This window comes from Sceloporus occidentalis, unplaced genomic scaffold (assembly GCF_023333645.1).
Source record: "Sceloporus occidentalis isolate IW3139 unplaced genomic scaffold, rSceOcc1.0.p SCAF_4, whole genome shotgun sequence".
NCBI lineage: Eukaryota > Metazoa > Chordata > Lepidosauria > Squamata > Phrynosomatidae > Sceloporus > Sceloporus occidentalis.
Genome location: NW_028316984.1, coordinates 197,288,673 through 197,295,677, shown reverse-complemented (window position 1 = coordinate 197,295,677; position 7,005 = coordinate 197,288,673). Strand labels below are relative to the sequence as shown.

At 47.2% G+C, this 7,005-nt stretch overlaps 1 protein-coding gene across 1 annotated transcript in view; it reads left to right on the top strand.

Moving 5' to 3' along the window:
- The first annotated feature begins 3,750 nt into the window (after nt 1-3,750).
- OTX2 (orthodenticle homeobox 2) overlaps nt 3,751-7,005 on the top strand; it is a 38,186-nt gene continuing 34,931 nt past the window's right edge. Inside the window, exon 1 of the mRNA XM_089522826.1 lies at nt 3,751-3,850. The gene's annotated coding sequence lies outside the window, so the exon portion shown is untranslated. The remainder of the gene's footprint in view (nt 3,851-7,005) is intronic.

Here is a 7,005-nt window from a genome sequence, read left to right as displayed (position 1 = left end):
GGAGGAGAAGAAAGGGAAAGGAGAGAAGAGGAGGGAAAGGAAGAGGAAGAAGGAGATAGAGAGAGGAGGAAGAAGTAGGGCGGGAAGAAATGAAAGAGGAAGAGGAGAAGGTGGAATTGAGTTAAAAATTGGAGGAGGCAAGGATGCTGTGGACCTTCGCCTTGTGGAGCTGAACCGGAGGCTCCTGGTGGGAACAGCACCTGCGCCTTGCTCTTGGCTTCCTTGCCTTACTCATCCTTTACTTACTTACTTCTCAAGTCTCGCTCTGGAGGGTCTGCCCCCCAAACAACTCCTGAGCAAAGAAACTCCACCTTAAATGAATGCTGACCTCCCCCAAAAAGAAAAGAAAAAGCCAGGCCCCAAAGGAAGAGAAGGAGAAGGAGCCCAAAACAGAAGCCTCCTTCCCTTTAGGAAAGTGGCTTCTCTGCCTGGAATAACCTAAGCAGCATCTTGATTTCACATTTAAAAAGGAAACCAGCCCCCCCCCCCTCCAAAAATAGTTAAGCCAAACTGAGCCTCTCCCTCATTCTCCTCTATATTCTTTCCTTGACTATATCCCTCCCCACAATTTTCTTCACCCTCCATTTCTTTGGGTCTTAAGGCAGAGAAAGAAAGGAGGAGATTTGGGGGGGTCGTTTATTTGGGGGGGAGATTAGGGGGCTTTCAAGGAGAAAAGTTTGCAAGAAAAGTTTGCAACGCTTGGTTTCCAAAAATGTTTTTTTTTCAGGGGGGAGAGAAAGTTGGGCGGTTTTTTTTTCTTCTGGGGGGAGGAAAGAAGAGGCTTGAGATGGCAGAGGGGTCCCCTTTCCTTCTCTGTTTCGGAAGAGGGGATTTTGGGGAGGAAAAAAGAGGCCAGAACGTTGAAAAGAAGAATGAAAGTGGTGGAGGGAAGAAAAGAAGGAATGAAAGAAGAAGAGGAGGAGGAGGAGGAGGAGGAAAAGGGGGAGGGGAGCAGGTGGTAGACATCCTCCCCCCAAATAATAATAATAATAATAAAAGACATTCACTCAAGTCTCTGTTCATCTCAGTATCTCTGGGACTTAAAGAAACTTTTAGGATGGGAAGGAAAGAAAATGAAAGTTGGGAAAAAGACAAGTTGGAGAAGGGGGGTCTGAAAGAAAGAAGGATTGGGGAACTATAGATTTGCAAAGGACCGATCTCCCTCTTTGCTCTTGGGAAGGAGGCAAGGAAAAGTCACTTACGGCCGGCGAAGAAGGAGCTTCTCTTCGGCTTCTTCTTCTTCTTCTTGGCTTCCCAGAAAAGCGCAGCAGCAAACAGCCCCAAAGTCGGAGCTCAGCGCAAAGGATCCATTGAGACGTTTTTGCCAAAGGAATTGGGGTTTTTGAAAATTATTATTTACTATCTATTTATTCGTGCCCCGATTCGGTCCCTTGAGGGAAGGGAAGGTTGCAGAGTATCCCAAAAACAGAGGAGGAAAATGAAAGTGGAAACTTGAGAAGGAAGAACAAGAAGAAGAAGAAATCTGACACAAAGCACTCCAAAAAATAAAAATATAAAGCATCTTGCTACGGAGGGGGAAAAACTTCCCAACTTTTTCCATCGGAAATCTTGCAGGATCGAGATCAAAATCCATTTTTGAAGGGATCAGTCCAATCAGTATATATTTTAAAAAACCACCCCAAAGCACCAAGGTTTTGATTCCTCTGAACAAATACAAGAAAAGGGAGATTTCGGTTCACTTTGCCTTTTCCTCTCTTGGAGATCCAACCTTCTTCTCCCTCTTTTTCTCCCCTTTCCTTTATTTTGTTTTGCTCTTGGGAAGCCTCGATCTCTCCAGGAAAATCCCCCCCAAAAAGGGCATTTCTCTGCTAGGAAATTAAAGGGGGAAAAGTCTCTGCTTTATTTTTAATTTTATTGCCGGCTTTTAAACCCGAAATCTGTGTTCAAATCTGGCTGAAGGTGTGCGCTGGGATTTAGGAAAAGCCTCTTATTTAAAGGGCTGCGTTTCCCAAACCGTGACCCAAAGGAAGTAAATGAATAAATCCCTCCTGATCTTCCTGTCTTAGATATCCCCCATTATTATTATTATTATTATTATTATTATTATTATTATTATTATTATTATTATTATTATTATTTACACCATCTAAAGTAGTAGAGAGGGCATTACGCATCGAAACTGACTTTTAGGGATCCAGGACAAGTGCCAATGCAAATATATCTTCCTTCAGAAGGGGGGGGGATTTCAACAATAATCTGGGGGGCTTAGGAGATCCCCAGGTTGTTGATTTAAAGGGGGAAACAGACCCCAGATCACCAAGGGTCCTTTCCCAACCCGCAACCAATATTGGAGGGGACATTTTAAAAAGAATTTGGGGGTTCAGGAGCTCCCCCCCAGATTGTTGATTTAAAGGGGAGGAAGAGAGCCCAGATCACCAAGGGTCCTTCCCTTTCCCTAGCCAAAATTGGAAGGGACGTTTTAAAAAGAATCGGGGGGGGGGGGGATCCCATGGTAGATTTAAAAAGGGAGAAGAGACCCCATTTTCTATTCTGGGGGGTGGTGGAAAGAGGCCCCAGATCGCCTTTCCCTTCCCTAGCCAAGATTGGAAGGTACACTTTAATTTAGGGGAGAAGAAACCCCATTGTTGACTTAAAAGGGAAGAAGGGACCCCAGATCACTAAGGGCCCTTTGCCACCCCCCAGCCAAGATTAGAGGGGACTTTCTGAAGGGAATTTAGGGGTTCAAGAAACCCCCATATTGTTGATTTAAAAGGAGGAAAGAGACCCTTCACCAAGGGTCCTTTCCTTTCCCTAGCCAAGATTGGAAGGGACAATTTAAAGGGATTTTTTGGGGGGTGGGGAGGAGACCCCATGGTCGATTCATGGGGGGGGGGTAAGAGATCCCAGGTCACCTCCTCCCCCCAACCAGCCAAGTTTGGAGGGGACACTTTAAAGGGAATTTGGGGGTTCAGGAAACCCTCAGATTATTGGTTTAAAGGTGGGGGAGAGATCAACAAGGATCCTTTCCCAGCCACCTCTCAGGCCAAGATTGGAGGAGTCCCCATGGGGGATTTAAAGGGGGAGAAGAGACCCCATTTTTTATTCTTAGGGGGGGAAGAGAGCACCTTCTCCTCCCCCAGGCCAAGATCGGAGGGGACGTTTTAAAGGGAAAGTAGGGGGAGAGGAAACCCCACTGTTGATTTATAGGGAGGGGAGAGAGACCCCAGATCACCAAGGGTCCTTTCCCTAGCCAAGACTAGAGGAGACATTTTTAAAGGGAATGTGGGGGTTCAGGACATCCCCCAGATTGTTGATTTAAAAGGAGGGAAGAGACCCCATTGTTGATTCATGGGGGGCAAGAGACCCCATATCACCCCCCACTCACCCCCGAGGCCAAGATTGGAGGGGACACTTTAAAGGGAATTTAGGGGGAGAGGAAACCCCATTGTTGATTATTAGGGAGGGACAGAAACCTCAGATCACCAAGGGCCCTTTCCCTTCCCCAACCAAGTTTTCAAGAGGGCCGGGAGGGGGGGAGACCTCCAGATTGTTGGTTTAAAGAGGGGGGATCGACCCCAGATCCCCAAGGGTCCCTTTTTCTCCCCCCCCCCCTTCCAAGCAGATGGATTATTGGCAGGGCGAAGATGCCCAAGTTCTTGGGTCTTGGGGGGCGGCATAGGAGAAAACGGGGGAAGGGGAAAGAAGGGAGGGAAGGAAGGAGGGAAGGAGAAAGGGAGGGTGATGGAGGGGGGAGGAGGGGAAGGGGGCTTGGTGTAGCCAGAAGCCACCTCTGTCGACTGAGAGGGAAGGTTCCTCTGCCAATTGCTCTCCATCCCTTCCAGATCGGGTCCAGTTTACACCAGGGAGAAGCCAAGCCCCTCTTGGAAAGGTGATCTTTCTTTGCAGTTTTCTTCCCTACTCGTGGGCTGAAGGGATATTTGTAAACATATCTATATATATATTTGGGGGGGGGGGTCAGTTTTCTTTTCCTTCTGATCTCTCCTCTCCCATCTCAGTCCCTTCTTTTTCTCATCCTTATATTCTTCCTTCCCTCTAAAAGAAAGAAAAGAAAACATGTTGTTGTTGTTGTTGTTGTTGTTGTTATTTTGGTTTTTCTACTTCCAAGTTGGAAGTGTTTCTGGCTGTGTGTGTGTGTGTGTGTGTGTGTTGTGGTTGTGGTTGCGTTGCTTTCTATGGGACCTTCTGGGCTTGAAAAAAAGTGAATCTTGTAGATCCGCGGAACTACTTTTTTTAAAAAGAACGACCCGTTAAAAGTGGGTCGGTTTTTTTAGTCCTGTGGGAATTGGCGAACCCGGGTTCGTTTGGGGCTGGAGGAGGAACCCAAAAGAAACAAGAGACTCGGGGACGAACAGTCCCAGAATGAAACCCAAACAACAGACAAGTCTATTTTCGTTCCTTCCTAATACTTTTCCTTGTTTCACAAGTGCCGCGATTGTAGGACAAAATGTAGATACGGATGGAGCATAGATCTTCCTCCAGTTTATCTTTACTCTTTGTCGTTATCTTTACTCTCTTCTGCCTTCTTCCCACGAAAACAACAACAGCATATTTTCTTTCCATTTTTTAAAGAAGCCAAATAATTGAAAATTAAAGAACGCGCGTCCCAAAGAATCCCAAAAATCCCAAAGAATTTGGTCTTGAAATCCTTCTCTTGGAAAGGGAAAGAGAGAGGAGTAAAAAGCAGCAAACGATCGGGCGACAACCGCCGATTAGGCTGAGGATGCTTTACTATAATTCGTTAATTGCAGTGGGGGAAACGCGTTTGATTGTAACGCATCCCCCCTCCCTCTCTCTCTGTCGGAAAGCGCGACTTAATTGCTAGGACATCAATAGCGCCGGGGATCTTATTCAATTAGCGGAGGGTGAACAGCTCCCCGGACTACCTGGTTGGCTATCACTATCAGGACTTTACTCCCAGTTTACTCATAGGAGGAGTAACTACTAGCAGTAAGCGGCCACAGCTGTTGTTTCAGGGATGCGCCATCTATGCCTTCTGCCTCGAATGTGGTTAGTTTCAGAGCGAGAGGGGGAGCGTTCTTACTACTAGTAGTAAGTTGTAGTCATTCTTGTCGCAGTTGTTGTTTCAGGGACAGCTGTCGGCGCTCGTTTCAGAGCGAGAGAGGGAGACTACAACTTACTCCTAGTAGTAAATTGTAGTCGTTCTTGTCACGGTTGTTGTTTGAGGGATGCGCCATCTAGGCGTTCTGCTTCGAATTCGGCTCATTTCAGAGCTAAAAGTGGGAGTACTTACTATTAGTAGTAACTTATGGTTGTTCTTGTCGATGCTGTTGTTTCAGGGACACACCATCGTTCTGGCTCGTTTCAGAGCGAGAGAGGGAGAGTACTTACTAGTAGTAGTAAGTTATGGCTGTTCTTGTCGCTGCTGTTGTTTCAGGGACACATCATCAACGCATTCTGCCTCGAACTGGACTAGTTTCAGAGCCCTAGAGAGGGAGAGGGTCCAAGAAGGAAACACCGGTTAGAAAAACGAATTAAATCAAATTACGTTTTGAACCCAGAGCCTGGCGCAGATCAGGGCAAAGCAGGGAAGGAGGCCCCTTTGTGGCCAGATTTCTGGAAATGGGGTGTGTGTGTGTGTGTGTGTGTCAGGAAACCATTTTCCAATTCAATCCGATTTCACTTTATTTTTGTTTGCAAGAGGGGTCTGGGTCAGGCGAGTTTGGGTCGGTGCCTCGTTGAAATGATGGCATTGGCCCCCAAATGAGAATCCTGTCCTCCCCCCAAATATTTATTTCCCCCTTCAGTCCCCCAATTTCTAGCATTTGCAAAGGGACCCTTCCATGCTTTCTGCTTTAGCGCTTCCTCAGTGGCTTGGCTGCCTCCTTTGGATGCATTTCTGAAAGCTGGAATGTGAAGTTGTTGCGATGCTTTAAAAAACTGGAGGCATGAGAAAAAATCCATTTGAAGGGGGAATAATATTTATTTGGGGGGCAATGCCTTTTGCTTTTGCTCTGCGAAGCGTCCCAGGAAGAGAGACAGGTCGATGCTAGAACATTCTGGGAACTATAGTTTTGGGGGACACTGAGCCTTCTTCTCAATGGACCTAGAGAGAGGGACTTTATTTATTGAGTTCAAGGATTTGTATGCCGCCTTTCTCTCCCAGAGAGAGATTTGTCCTGTATGTACTGTATTCTTGTTGTTATGATATTCCCTGTCGCCTTGGCTTGGGACAGACACCCGCGGCCTCGTTAAGGAACGCGTTCACAGCTTCTGGGAACGAACTACTCCCTCCGTTACCCCCGACAGCCTTTTAAAAAGTCTAGATTTGTAAGGCGCTTTTGCTTTCTGGAGGGCAAGGCGGAGTATAAATAAATAGCAATATTCTCAACCATGAAAATATTCTTAAGTCCCCAGCTTTTGCACACACTCCGAGATCTTTGGATATTCTGGTCAAAGTTCCCACAACTTTTCTTCGGCAGGGTTTGCTTTTGCTTTCTCTACCAAGGAAAGCAGGTGTTCCCCCCCCCCCCCCCATGTAAGCCGCCTCGATCCGTTGTTGTTGTTGTTGTTGTTGTTGTTGTTGTTGTTGTTGTTGTTGTTGTTTGAGCCGCCTTGAGTCCCTCCTGGGAGAAAGGCGGCATGAATGAATAACTTCCCGCTTCCTGTGTGTGAAGGTCCACAGTTTTTGTGGAAGGATGCTCCTCTCCTGCTCCAAAAGGGGGAAAGGAAGGGAATTCCTCTCCCGCGGAGGGAGCTTCCACGCGCGATCCGCTGGAGAGACTCTGCAGGGCCTCCTCACTCTTAATCTCTCTCACACACATTCACACAAACACACTCACACACTCTCATACACAAAGACACAGTCCCGGGAGAGAAGGGCCCCCTTGGAGGGGGTCCGATGCGCCCTTTCCCCAAAGCCTTCCCCTTCCCCTCCTTGCAACCTCTGGGCCAAGGAAGGGGGCACTTGCGCCTTTGAACGCTTTGGGCCCAGGATGGGAAGAAGTACATTGAAAAGGAAGGAAGGAAGGAAGGAAGGAAGGAAGGAAGGAAGGAAGGGGAAAG